Consider the following 12,346-nt stretch of genomic DNA (forward strand, 5'->3'; position numbering starts at 1 on the left):
CAATTAGCACAATCATACTTAAATATACATATAGCCACGGTACATTAAAAACTAAGATCATGCATAAAAAATCAAACCTCTTCAGGATTAGTGTAGTCGATTCCATTAGCTTCGGATCACGCAGATGCCATACTCCAATAAACCTCCTGTGCACTCACCATTTACAACAAATTATAACGAAATTGGTGAACTCAAAAGCAAATTAAAAAGAAGATAAATGTTGATGCGACCATAAGTTTATACCTGAATGGCGAATCACGATCGATAGAGACCCTCGGATAGAAAATCAACAGTCTTTCCATTCTTTTCAAGCATGATGCTTATCATATCACTAGCAGATAGAGATCCTAGCTTGTTTCCTACACAAGAGACTGCATGTAAATAAATACAAGCCAATTGAATAAAATGAACAAGGAAGCAATACAAAATATTTAAGGTGGACGTGGAAATTTAGCACTTACAGATCATACATCTTGCTGACCATTATGTCGTGGATGTTCTTCAATAAATTCAAGCAAGTAAGCAAATAAAAATTGCACCTTTGAAGAAAGCGAGATCAAATTTGTATAAACCCTAGTTTAGCAATGGAATCCCTACGGAAAACAAAAAATTCGAAAGTGAGAGATTAGTGATACTTGAAGAACTAAAACCCTAGAAAAGGAAGAAGATGGTGAATGGGTACTTACTAAATTGGCAGTGAGAGAGAAGATTGAGCAGTGGCAGCAAGAGAGAACATTGAGCAACGACAGACGAGAAGTATTTTCCGGTTTAGGACTTCAATAATTTATTTCGATCTCTTTTTTATTTTCTTCTCTTTTCATTTGAAACAAATAGCGCACAAATATGAGTCTGAGACTTCGAGTATAATTTTGTATTTTGGTCTAAGTTACTATACTTGTGTCGTTTTTTTTCCTTTTATTAGTAGTTTTATTGCAGTTGTCTTTTATTTGTTTTCTCTTTAGTGAAAAGTGACACAAGAAGGCAAAACATTAGTGTCACTTTCAAATAGAGTAACCCAAAAAATTAAAGTACTTGTGTCACTTTTCTTAGAAGCAACACGTCAACCCTCGTTCCATATAAAAGTGACACATCAAATTTTTGTGTGTCACTTTTTGGTAGTGAATGACACAAGATCTAAAAAAAAAGTGACACAAAAAACCCTTATTTTAGTAGTGGAAACTCAGCGGATTTTTTGTAGAAAAAAAATATATGATGGTTTATCGTTGATTTTATATTATTAATATTGAACGTAATCTTATTAACGCCTCCTAATCTTTATTGAAGATTTTGGGGCGTTACATTAATTGTCACTAATTCCTATTTGATTATTTTATAGGTTCTCAGCTTATATGTCAAGCTATTGACAAGGTGGTATAAGCAGCACTGTAAGGAACATGTCATTCCGGAAGATGAAGTGTATACTATTGTGGAGATGTTTACTTTGCTGTGAGTTCTCTATACTTTAATACTAAGTTTCTATTGAAGCTTACTCACTAATTTTACTTAAGTTTGATAAGCTTAATCATCACTTTGTGGATGTAGAAATTCATGATAAAAGAGTATGGGATATTCAAGAATAAGTTACAAGACCCAAGTTTTCGAGCTGCAAGCCCAGAGGAAAGAGTGGTTAATGGTTTGTACCATACAGATGAAATTGTGAAAGAGTATTTGGACTCTTTTGAAGGAAGGATTAGAAATCAACCGCACCCAGTACAGGGTAAGGGAGTAATTGTACCTCTTCAAGTTCATGGTAGTCACTAGATTGTTGATGTCTTTAACTTTAAAGAGATGAAAGTGTGCACCTATGATTCTCTTGGTGGAAACCAAATTTCTAATGAACAACTAGCTTTGGAGAGAATGATTCATTATGTGCTCAGGTGTGTTGATCCAAGCTCCACTGTTGATTTGAACACACCATGGGCTCATGAATTTGTTAGTGTCACACAACAACCAGATTCCAACAATTGTGATTTATATTGCCTTGCTTTTATTGATAGCCTTCTTAGAGGTGTTCCTGATAGGGTAAACAATATTGACATGCAACCATTTAGAATGCGGCTGAGGATTGGAATGGACATTATATCCTATGGATTAAATCCAGATGAAGTGGCTAAGAAGAGAAAAGAATTTGAAGAGAAGTTGACAGAAGCAAGTCTGTAAGCAGAGAACTAAGTGTCCAAGGATGTAGCAGCTACTGGGACAGAGGCATTGAAGCAAGTTGACATTGGCATAGAGGTACAGAGTGAAGCAAATTCAGATGGGATTGACAAAGAGCCCAAGGATGCTGAAGCAGCTACTTATAACCAAGTGTCTATGGATGTAGCAGCTACTGGGACAGAGGCATTGAAGCAAGTTGACATTGGCATAGAGGTACAGAGTGAAGCAGATTCAGCTGGGATTAACAAAGAACCCAAGGATGCTGAAGCAGCTACTCAGAACCAATTGGACATTGACCAATGCCAACAGAGTCAAGTGATAAAGGATGTTGAAGCTGGAAGTGACCAAGTGAACAAGGATGTTGAACCTGAAGATGTTGAAGCTGGATGTGACCAAGTGAACAAGGATGTTGAACCTAAGGTTGTTAAAGCTGGAAGTGACCAAGTGAACAAGGATGTTGAACCTGCCACTGAGAACCAAGTGGAGACGGAGCAATGCCAACAAAGGGAAGCAGATGCAGCAGGAAGTGACCAAGTGAAGGAGGATGTTGAACCTACTAATGAGTTGGTCCAAGTGGAGTCTAACCAATGCCAACAGAGTGCAGCAGATGCAGCTGGAAGTGACCAAGTCAAGGAGGATGTTGAACCTGCTAATGAGTTGGTCCAACTGGAGGCTAACCAATGCCAACAGAGTGCAGCAGATGCAGCTAGAAGTGACCAAGTCATGGAGGATGTTGAAGAAGCTCTTCGAAAGTACCAACTCCACATTGACCCAGATGAAGAGACTCATGATGATACAAATTGGAAGCCGTGTAGTCTGGTGAAGGATGCAAAAACAACAAAACTAAGGATCTTTCAAGATGGGTCTGGCCGACCCGGAGGGACAAAAAATAGTTTGAAGACAAGAACTAGGGGACATCGAAATGCTCTCATTTTCAGATGTTTGTTATTATTTTGAAACTTATGTGTCTAATTTTGCAGTGCTCCGTTCTGATAAACATAATATTTTGAATTTAGTGGTTTGTTTAGATAACGTATCTAATTTTAAGTTACAATCCTAAGTGTTTCAATTGTGGCGTTAATTTTATAGTATTTGTTTTTTTTGCCACCTTACATATTGATAACTTCAATAGACAAAACACCTGCAAGTATAAACAACAAAATACCATTACATTGATTCCCAAATAACTTACATAGTCATTGAAAGGTAAAAGAAAATCTAAATAACATTACAAGCTTAGTTGCTCACAGTACTTATATTTGTCGCTGATGGTTGACTCAAATGTTGTCTTCGTTGGTAAAATCAGCTGGAACCCAAGCTGAAAAGTCAATCCAAGCATCATCATTTGTCGCATTAGGGCAGGTTGCTATGTTGTGTCCAAGGGCACCACAACGGCTGCACCTTCTCCTTTGCACTGGCACACCCTCCCCTTTAGAACATTTCCTCTTCTTTTGGGGCCTGTCAGGCATTACCTCATCTGTGGGAGGACGAACCATGATGTTGTAACTTCCCCAATGCCACTGTTCTTTGCCCTTCATCGGTGTCCAATTCCCTTGGTAGGTATCCATCATCGTTTCCTTTAAGTAGCACGACAGGCAGAAGTCATATACACAAAACTGACCATCATCAATGGCCTTCATTACATGGTTGTAAGGAATACCAACTTGTTGAAAAAAACCACATGTACAACATTTTTTTAGTAGGTCAACTGTATCCGTGCGCCCTACGCTAGTAACCGAGTATACGTACTCACTAGCCCTTATTGTAGTAAACGGCCGACTAACATAACGAGAGGAAATGATTACATCCTCAGCTGATTTCGTCAGCTTCAAAGCCATGACCCGATAGTCATAAAAGTGTCTCATCATGTTCATTCGAATACCATTTACCAGAGATGTAATTGGCATAGCTCGCTCAGGCATAATCATCTTATTCCAACTCTCGATATGATTTGTATAACAAATTCCATACCTTCTCATTTTAGCATAGGCAAATGACCACTGTTCCTTCGGAATCTTTATTATTTTTGCATAACCTTTACTATCACTACACCAAATGCGACACATGATTTTCACAAAGTCAGCTTTATTATAAGTTTATGCTGCGGCCTTAACTCTCCCTTTGGTGTCTTCTTTGCTAACATTGTTGGAGATATATTGTGCACAAAAGCAATGGTACGCATTTGGAATGATTTTTTGCACTGCCTGGAGAATACTTGTATGCCTATTTGATAATAGAATAAATTTATCTGTAGGACCAACTACAGCATCTCTGAGTTTTTGAAGAAACCAATCCCAATGTTCATTATTCTCTTTTGGGACTACACCAACTGCAATTGGAAAGCAATGACTATCTCCATCAACAGAAAGAGCAGTTAGGATGACATACTTGTATCTACCATTCATGAAAATCCCATCGATCATAATCAACGGACGAAGGCACCTTCTATAAGCACAAACAGTTACGCCATAGCTCAAAAACAAATGCTCAAACCTGTGCTCGCTTGTTGTTATTATATCAGTATGACAATCTGGATCAATTTTCTTCAGTTCTTTAAAATAAACTGGCAGCATCTGGTATGATTGACTGAAGTTGCCTATTATCTACATCGAAACAAAATACACCAGCTCAGGTTACATATGCCTACCAGTTACACGCCATGACAGATACAAGTTAATCGAAAAGATGATACATGTTCTTCATAGTATACCCTAAAAATAGAATTGTACTAAGACTTTACATATTGCTACTGGTTATCCTCATAGTTGCTGACAGTTACAATAGTACTCTGATCTTTTCTAACGTAATTTCTCTGGCCCTCCACGCAACTTTATATGTTACATCAATTAGTTGTGATTGTTTCACCTCCAACTGAAGTTCTTTGCAGTCAATTCTTCATTGTCCTTAAGCTTGGATATAGCAATTTCTGAAACCCACTTTGCGTCTTCTTGTGAATTTTTTGAAACAGCCTTATCTTGTGCACAAGTGTGTGCATCTCTATAAGTTATAACCACCCACATATCAGACCCAGTTGCAGGTTTTGCATACAAATGAAATGGACAGTTAATTGCCTTACACTTGATTACCAACTTTTGGGAGGTAGTATTGCAACGACGTAAATCAAACATATGTGCAATTGCATAAAATTTCATGTCCTTCACAAGATCATCTCGAGTGGCGTAATGCTGCCCTACTTTAGGGGGTGCAAACTTCAACCCCTCATTACAAGGATTTACAATCTCACTTTGATTCGTAGTGGTTTTTGGACTATGAGAACCACACAAAGGATCATATCCCTGACCTACGTCTTCAGAATTCAGATCTTTAGCACCAATAACCCTAGCATCAACCATTCCCTCCAATTTAAAATCAATCTCACCTTCCTCATCGCCATCATTCACAACTGTCATAGGTGTGTCCCCCCACAAATACTCTTGACTTCGATTCGGAGTCGACCATATATCTCCATTACCACGATCGTATTCTTCAACTTGATCATCTTGATCATCTTCAACTACCACAACTTCACTCACAGTAGCATCTTCATATTCATTTTGAAATTCAATATCCTCATTACTTTGAGAACTGCCGATTATATTTTCTTGAGGAATATCATCTATATCAATTAAATCATTTAGTATTTGAACTTCATCTTCATATTCATTTTGAAATTCAACCTCCTCATTACTTCGAGAACTGCCGATTATGTTTTATTTAGGAATGTCAGCTGTATCAACTAAATCATTTAGTATTTGAACTTCATCTTCATTTTGAAATTTCAACCTCCTCATTACTTCGAGGACTGGCAATTATGTATTCTTTAGGAATGTCAGCTGTATCTCCATATGGATTTTGAGAATCAAACTCTTCATAGTCTGGTTGATCAGCATCTTCAATACCAGTGGGATCATCCTCTACATTATAATAGGTCAACCATTAGTGCACGGACTATCAGCAACTTAAACTATAATTATCCCCTGTAATATTTATACTGCTCACCTTCAATGACAATTGAAAGAGGTATCCTTTCTTCTATTGATTTGCAACTACCAACTGCACTTGAGCTTCCCTTTGGGAAAAAAAATCTAAAACGGTTATTAAATGTGAGTAATTGAACAGACATTTATGCGTAACTAACATATTTACAGGTGTACTACTTGTTCCCCATCCCTCACCTACCATGACCTTTTCGAACGTCTCCAAGCTGTGTGGGACATTTTCAACGACATTTTCATTTACCACATCTTGCAATTGACGAGTTGCAGTTGAAGGTTGTTCTAGCGGACTATTTGGAGAACACAACGTTTATAACCGTCAGCAACCAAACCATAGGAACTAAGAATAACTAAAATAAAATTAGTGATTTACCTATTGGTTCGTCCACAAGTTTAATTGTTTAAATTGATTGAAAGAATATTTTTGTCGAGCTAGCACTTTTTCTTTCAAAAAAGATTGTTTCCTTGGAGAATCAGTAATTGGAATTTCTTCATTGAGTTTATTTTTAATACAATGTTCTCAACCACTTGATCCAGGACAAGCACTCTTTGGCAGAGAAGGTTTAAACGGCTCACTACAAACTTGTTTCTTCTTCGTACTAGGAATTCCATAACTTGATCCAGGACTTGCACTTCTAACCATTTCTTGTTTAAATAGCTCACTACTAACCGGTTTATTCTGCCCTCTAGGTTGTCCACCACCGTTTCCAGGAGTAACACTATCTTCTTTAAACAGCTCAGTACGAACTTTTTTGTTTTTCACAGTAGGCTGTCCAGGACTTGATCTTCTAATTTGTCCTGCTCCCATACCACATGGTGTGAAGACGATTGCTTCATTGATAACCCAAACTTTCATTGCTTTCGTTGGAGTCTTCTTCTGCTTTTTAATTATGTTCAAGTAGTCCGTTTCTTCATCGATTCTACAAGGGGACTTGTTCATCAAATACCTAACAGAAAAAACCCAATCTAATGGGAGATGACACAGCTTCAACAAGACACATGAATCCTTCAAAGGGAGTATCGACATCAAACACTCTCAATTTCACCTCACCACCCCCTAGATACTTCAGCACACCATGATTGTCAAATTTCATCTTGCCATCATAATAAATAAACATATCGAATGAACCTGAATAAATAAACATATCGAATTCCTAGTACAAAGTTAGCACAATAAAAAGTATGAGCTTTTAATAAAATGACAATAAAGTTCTTTTGTTTATTGTTCTACATTTATGACATTGTATAACCCTTGTATAAATACAATAACTATGACAACAAAATCAACTTGGAAATGGTAAACCACTATGAAAACCTTATAAAAAAAACACTCACACTTCTACGTAAAACTACAAAGAAGCAAACCGAAACATAAACCTACATAGAAACAACCCAACACTAAAGACAACTAAACAAACATCAAATTGACCATTATCGAGGTTTGAGTTTTTTTCATCCATCACAATTCTTAGAAAAATCAAAAGAAAAGTAGAGGATCAAAAAGGAACCCAGAAAAAAGTGTAGCATAGAGGATCAAAAAGTGTTAAAGAAAAGAACCCGATAAAGTAGAGAAAAAAGTGTAAGCAAAGTTAAAGAGCTTTGTAAAAATCTTTTTGAGGTTGGCAAAATAAAAAGCGAGGTAAATATTGTCTCGTCTTTGAATTACAAAAACAACGTAAAAGTTGTTGATATTAGATCCATAAATTGTCTCGTCTTTGGTTACAAAAACAAACGAAAAGTTGTTAAAGATCCATAAATTCATTTTCTTTGGGTTGAAAGTCAAAAAAGTCCGTTTTCATTTTCTTTGGGTTGAAAGTCAGCGGTCGTTAATCATTGCGCGTATCGCTTAAGAGAATCTAACGGATAATTATCCGCCATGCATGTCAACATCGTAGTCTGAGGAGGAGAGAAAGTGTTGCAGAGGAGAGAGAGTGTGGCAGAGGAAAGAGAGTGTTGTAAGGAAGGGCAAAAAAGTCAAAAACCAGTTGAAAAAGTCAAAATTAGAAGGCATGGCTGGTTGGAGAACAACGTGGATTTATCGTGGTCGATTCAGTCAATTACCCTTTTGACTTTGAGTAGCAGGAGTGACATCTAGTGGAGATCAGGCCCTTACTTTTTATGAATGTTGAGATATACATTCCTCTGTGGACATCTGCACCTTTAATTGTGTGTAAGACTCCTTTTACATTATTAATTCAACTAAAAGGGTGGTGAACAAAGGGGGAACAGATTGCCTGATAATTCCAATGGTAATTCGTAGTTCTCAATTCTACAAACCCATCTTTCTTCCCAGTTTTTTCTCAATGATCTTATTTCGAAATTTACAGGAAAGAAGGCATAATCATGAAATAGCTTTGGAGGATTCTTTCCGTTTTCTTGGAATACACCTTTTGTGGTATTCAAATAGTCCTGAGGAGCCTCCCTGTATTCAGGCTTTATGAATGCTGCCGAGTTTTTGACAGATAGGAGAATCAGAGAACAAAGACACAACATTAAGAAAAAACGTACAAGGGGATGGAGAAACACCACCAGCGAAAGTGTTAAAAGTTACCATTCATCTGAGTTAATTAAGGTTGTATTAATTAAAAAATATGGTTGTAAGTTGTGACGTAAGTTTTGTATTAAGCTCATGGCTTATTATTTTCACAATTTTCACATTAAATGTTGAAGAATTGGGCAACCCTAAAAGGTATTGGGTTTTAGTTTTTTCAGTTAAGAAGTTCGGTCAACACATCGTACATTGCTTGTGACACTCAAATTAAACCCAATAAAACTTGTGGAATTTCAAATGTGATTATTAGGAAATTTGAAAAGGAATTTTCAAATGCATGAAACAAATCTCAGTCTAAAACAGGCCTCTAAAACTGTTACAGAAAACCATTTAGAAGGGTCGACCAGCAATTGGAATTTGCTTCTGATACGGGAAATAAATATAGCAAATTTTCCTCTAAAGTACTTAGACACTGAGATTGCTGACTGCCAAAGTGCCAATGGGATCCAACCATCTAGGGGAGAGAATGAAAGGTTAAGGTTCATATAACCAGCAAAACACGAAATGTCAGAGCATGAGAAGATGAGGAAGCACAAATATTGGGCCTGAAGTTGCAATGTTGTTGGCACAAAGTTGTATTGACATGAAGGCATATTGTTCCAGATAACGAAGCAATCATTGATTATTTGAGATGATTAAAAATGGTGACCTTTGCGTTAAAGCAGATTCTCAGTGTTTTACTTTTCATTTTGCAAACTCTGTCATGTACTATTAGTGCTATTTTTTTGCCTTGCTTCTGTGCAGAAGGCCCATCTTTTAGCTCAATGGCTTCTCATTGCTTTGGGGATCCTCCTAATCATATCCTAAGTTCCTAATTAGTTGCAACTTTTTATTTCAGTTTAATGGAATTCACATTTTCAAAAAAAGAAGAATAGAAAAGAAGCCAACATGACCATAAATTCTTAAAAATGCAGGGAAAAAAATAAGAGAAGTAACACCTCCATGCAGTTATCTGCACATAGAAGCTTACAAGGTAGATTCTTCCTTAAAATCAGGTTTATTTCAAACAGACTACAAAATTTTAACTCACAAACAAAATACAAAAATGGAAAACAAAAGTCTCTTGTTCTAATATTCTCTTTGCAGTTACTTTATGCTCTAATTTCGTTTTAGGTGCCCCTCGAGTCTCTCGATTGCACCACCAACTCCGCCCCTGACCCTTTCATCTAACTCGGAAAAAGCAGACAAACTTTCTTCATTTGCCTTTTCCACAAGCTTCAAGTGAACCCAACCTGTAAAATGATTGTCCCCATAGATTTAATTCAGTTGTATTCAATCATTGTACAATCTTATCCCATTGTACAACCGTTTAATCATGATCAAACCCAACAATTACAGCAAATTGTTTGAAAAACTTCGGAGTTATTAATATTAGATCTTTGCACAAACATTTTATTTTGTCATAACAAACACATCCGGTGAAACTTTAATGTATTTTTTTTAACTTTTTTTATTCTCACAATTACTTATAAAAATCGAATTGAGTTATGTTACGAAAATAAATATGGAAGCGTGACAATTGGACAAATAAGATTGAATGTGGTAATGAAATCGACAAAACAAATTAATCAAAATACCTACCAATTCAAAGAGATCAAACTTCTATTACTAATGTTTGAGCACATTTATTTATAAAATATATATACAATTGTCGAATACATGTTTGAGAGAAAGTAGTTGTGATCAAACACACATACTTGTTTCCAATAAACAAACAGTTTTCTAGCTTTACCCCTCCCAAGATCACACCACATCCAAGTCAACTATTATCTTTTTGGTTAATACATGTAAAAATACTTTATTGCCCTTTGCCATTTTAATAGTTTTCTAGCATTATCCTCCAGAACTTAGGCCAATTAGCTTTATTCAATTCCCTCAAGTTCTTTCATCTAGAGGTTTACCCCCTTAGAACTTAGGCCAATTAGTTTTACCCCCCCCCCCCCCAAGTCCACAACACATCCAAGTCAACTAAGTTTGACCGTAATGTTTTTGGTCAAGACAAATGCAAAAAAACTATGATGCCCTTTTCTAGATATAATTACATAAATACCCTGTAACTTTGGCGAAGACAAAATTGGAATTCAAATCATCTAGGACACATGTCATGATATTGTGAACTCTATCCGACGGCCATACACCATCACTACCATCACTATAGCATTATCTTCTCCAAGTCATACACCACTACCACATAAAAAGACTTCATTGCTCTTTCACGATTGGTTTTCTCCTAGCATACATGTAGCTTTTAACAACTGTGAGGTTAATTATGTAATTTTATAATGCTAAGGGTGTGGATGTCATTTGATAAGGATTGGTGGTAGCTATCGGATAGAGTTCACAAGATCATGACATGTGTCCTAGATGATTTAAATTCCAATTTGCCAAAATCACAGGGTATTTATGTAATTATACGTAGAAAAGAGCATTATAGTCTATTCATTTGTCTTGACCAAAAACATCACAAATCAAACTTCGATTGACTTTGATGTGTTATGGGTCTCTCAAGGTAAACCTCTAACGAAAGAACTGGGGGGGATAAAACTAATTGGCCTAAGTTCTGAGGGGGTAAAACCATAAAATTACTAAGAGGGCAAAGGGCAATGAAGTCTTTTTATATGCATTGACCAAAAAGATAACAGTTGACTTGGATGTGGTGTGATCTTGGAGGTAAACCTCTAGATGAAATAACCTGAGGGGAGTTAAAAACTAATTGGCCTAAGTTCTAGGGGGGTAAAGCTTTTTTTTTTTTTTTTTTTTTTTTATAATACCATATATATTACTTATCCATCAAACCAGAACAGGGGTTAACTTGTCTTTCAAGATACACATAGGAAGCTGGTCCATTTGCTGCTTATGGAAAACCCATTGTGCAAGCAAATGTGTCTCTCCATTAGACCTCCTAGAGATCCACTTAAACTTGCAGAAAGCAAAATTAGAGGTTAACTTTACTACATAGTCTCTCAAACTCTCAGTCTTCCAAGAACATGTCTGGCTATTAAGAGCCTTAGTGACCTCTAAGCAGTCCCCTTCTATATACACAGCAGTCCACCCATGAAGCAATGCAAGTCCTAGTGCCACCTCAGCAGCCACCATCTCTGCTTCCTCTGCAGACTTTGCTCGGAATCTCCTAGTACCTGCCCCTACTACCTTTCCTTCTGAATCCCAAGCTATAGTACCGGTGTTTGCTTCCCGACATACCCCATACGAAGGCGATCATATCTTATATTAATACACTCATTAGGAATAACAGGGAACAAAGAATCAAACTCAAAAAAGTTTTGATTAAAGTAGTCTTCAGAAGGGAGAGAGTTCTCATTTTGCATTCTGGTAGTAGCAAAGCCCTTGTAGCAGTTGCATGCCTCCATCTCACTCCTTCTGAGAAGTCTTTCTCTATTAGGGAGCCTTTGTTCAAATTTGGCTTCATTCCTAGTTTTCGGATGTTGTATAGGAGATAACAAGCTTGAACTCTGCCTCGACCTATGTGTTGGCTCTTATTGTTGCTCTCCACTTATGAATTTGGAGATCCAATCCTTAGTGTTGTTCACGCCTGAATCTCCATTCTTAAACCCAAGCTTGGAAGTGAACCACAATTTTACGGTCCAATCACATTAAAAAAAGCAGGATGGTTTTCTGCCTCCAA

At 36.8% G+C, this 12,346-nt stretch overlaps 2 long non-coding RNA genes across 3 annotated transcripts; one reads left to right on the forward strand and one right to left on the reverse strand.

Annotated features, from left to right (window-relative positions):
• Nucleotides 1-266: 266 nt before the first annotated feature.
• On the reverse strand, nt 267-874 carry LOC147523496 (uncharacterized). 2 transcript variants are annotated; one of them, XR_015196506.1, is made up of 3 exons: nt 687-874; nt 462-593; nt 267-359 (listed from the first exon to the last, which is right to left on the reverse strand). It is a non-coding gene; the product is annotated as an uncharacterized LOC147523496 (long non-coding RNA). The 2 variants fall into 2 exon arrangements; XR_015196509.1 differs by having other exon boundaries at nt 267-371.
• Nucleotides 875-8,348: 7,474 nt separating this feature from the next.
• LOC147523497 (uncharacterized) lies at nt 8,349-8,855 on the forward strand. Its single transcript, XR_015196510.1, has 2 exons — nt 8,349-8,401; nt 8,480-8,855. It is a non-coding gene; the product is annotated as an uncharacterized LOC147523497 (long non-coding RNA).
• The last annotated feature ends 3,491 nt before the right edge of the window (nt 8,856-12,346 follow it).

Source organism: Coptis chinensis, chromosome 1, assembly GCF_015680905.1.
Source record: "Coptis chinensis isolate HL-2020 chromosome 1, ASM1568090v1, whole genome shotgun sequence".
NCBI lineage: Eukaryota > Viridiplantae > Streptophyta > Magnoliopsida > Ranunculales > Ranunculaceae > Coptis > Coptis chinensis.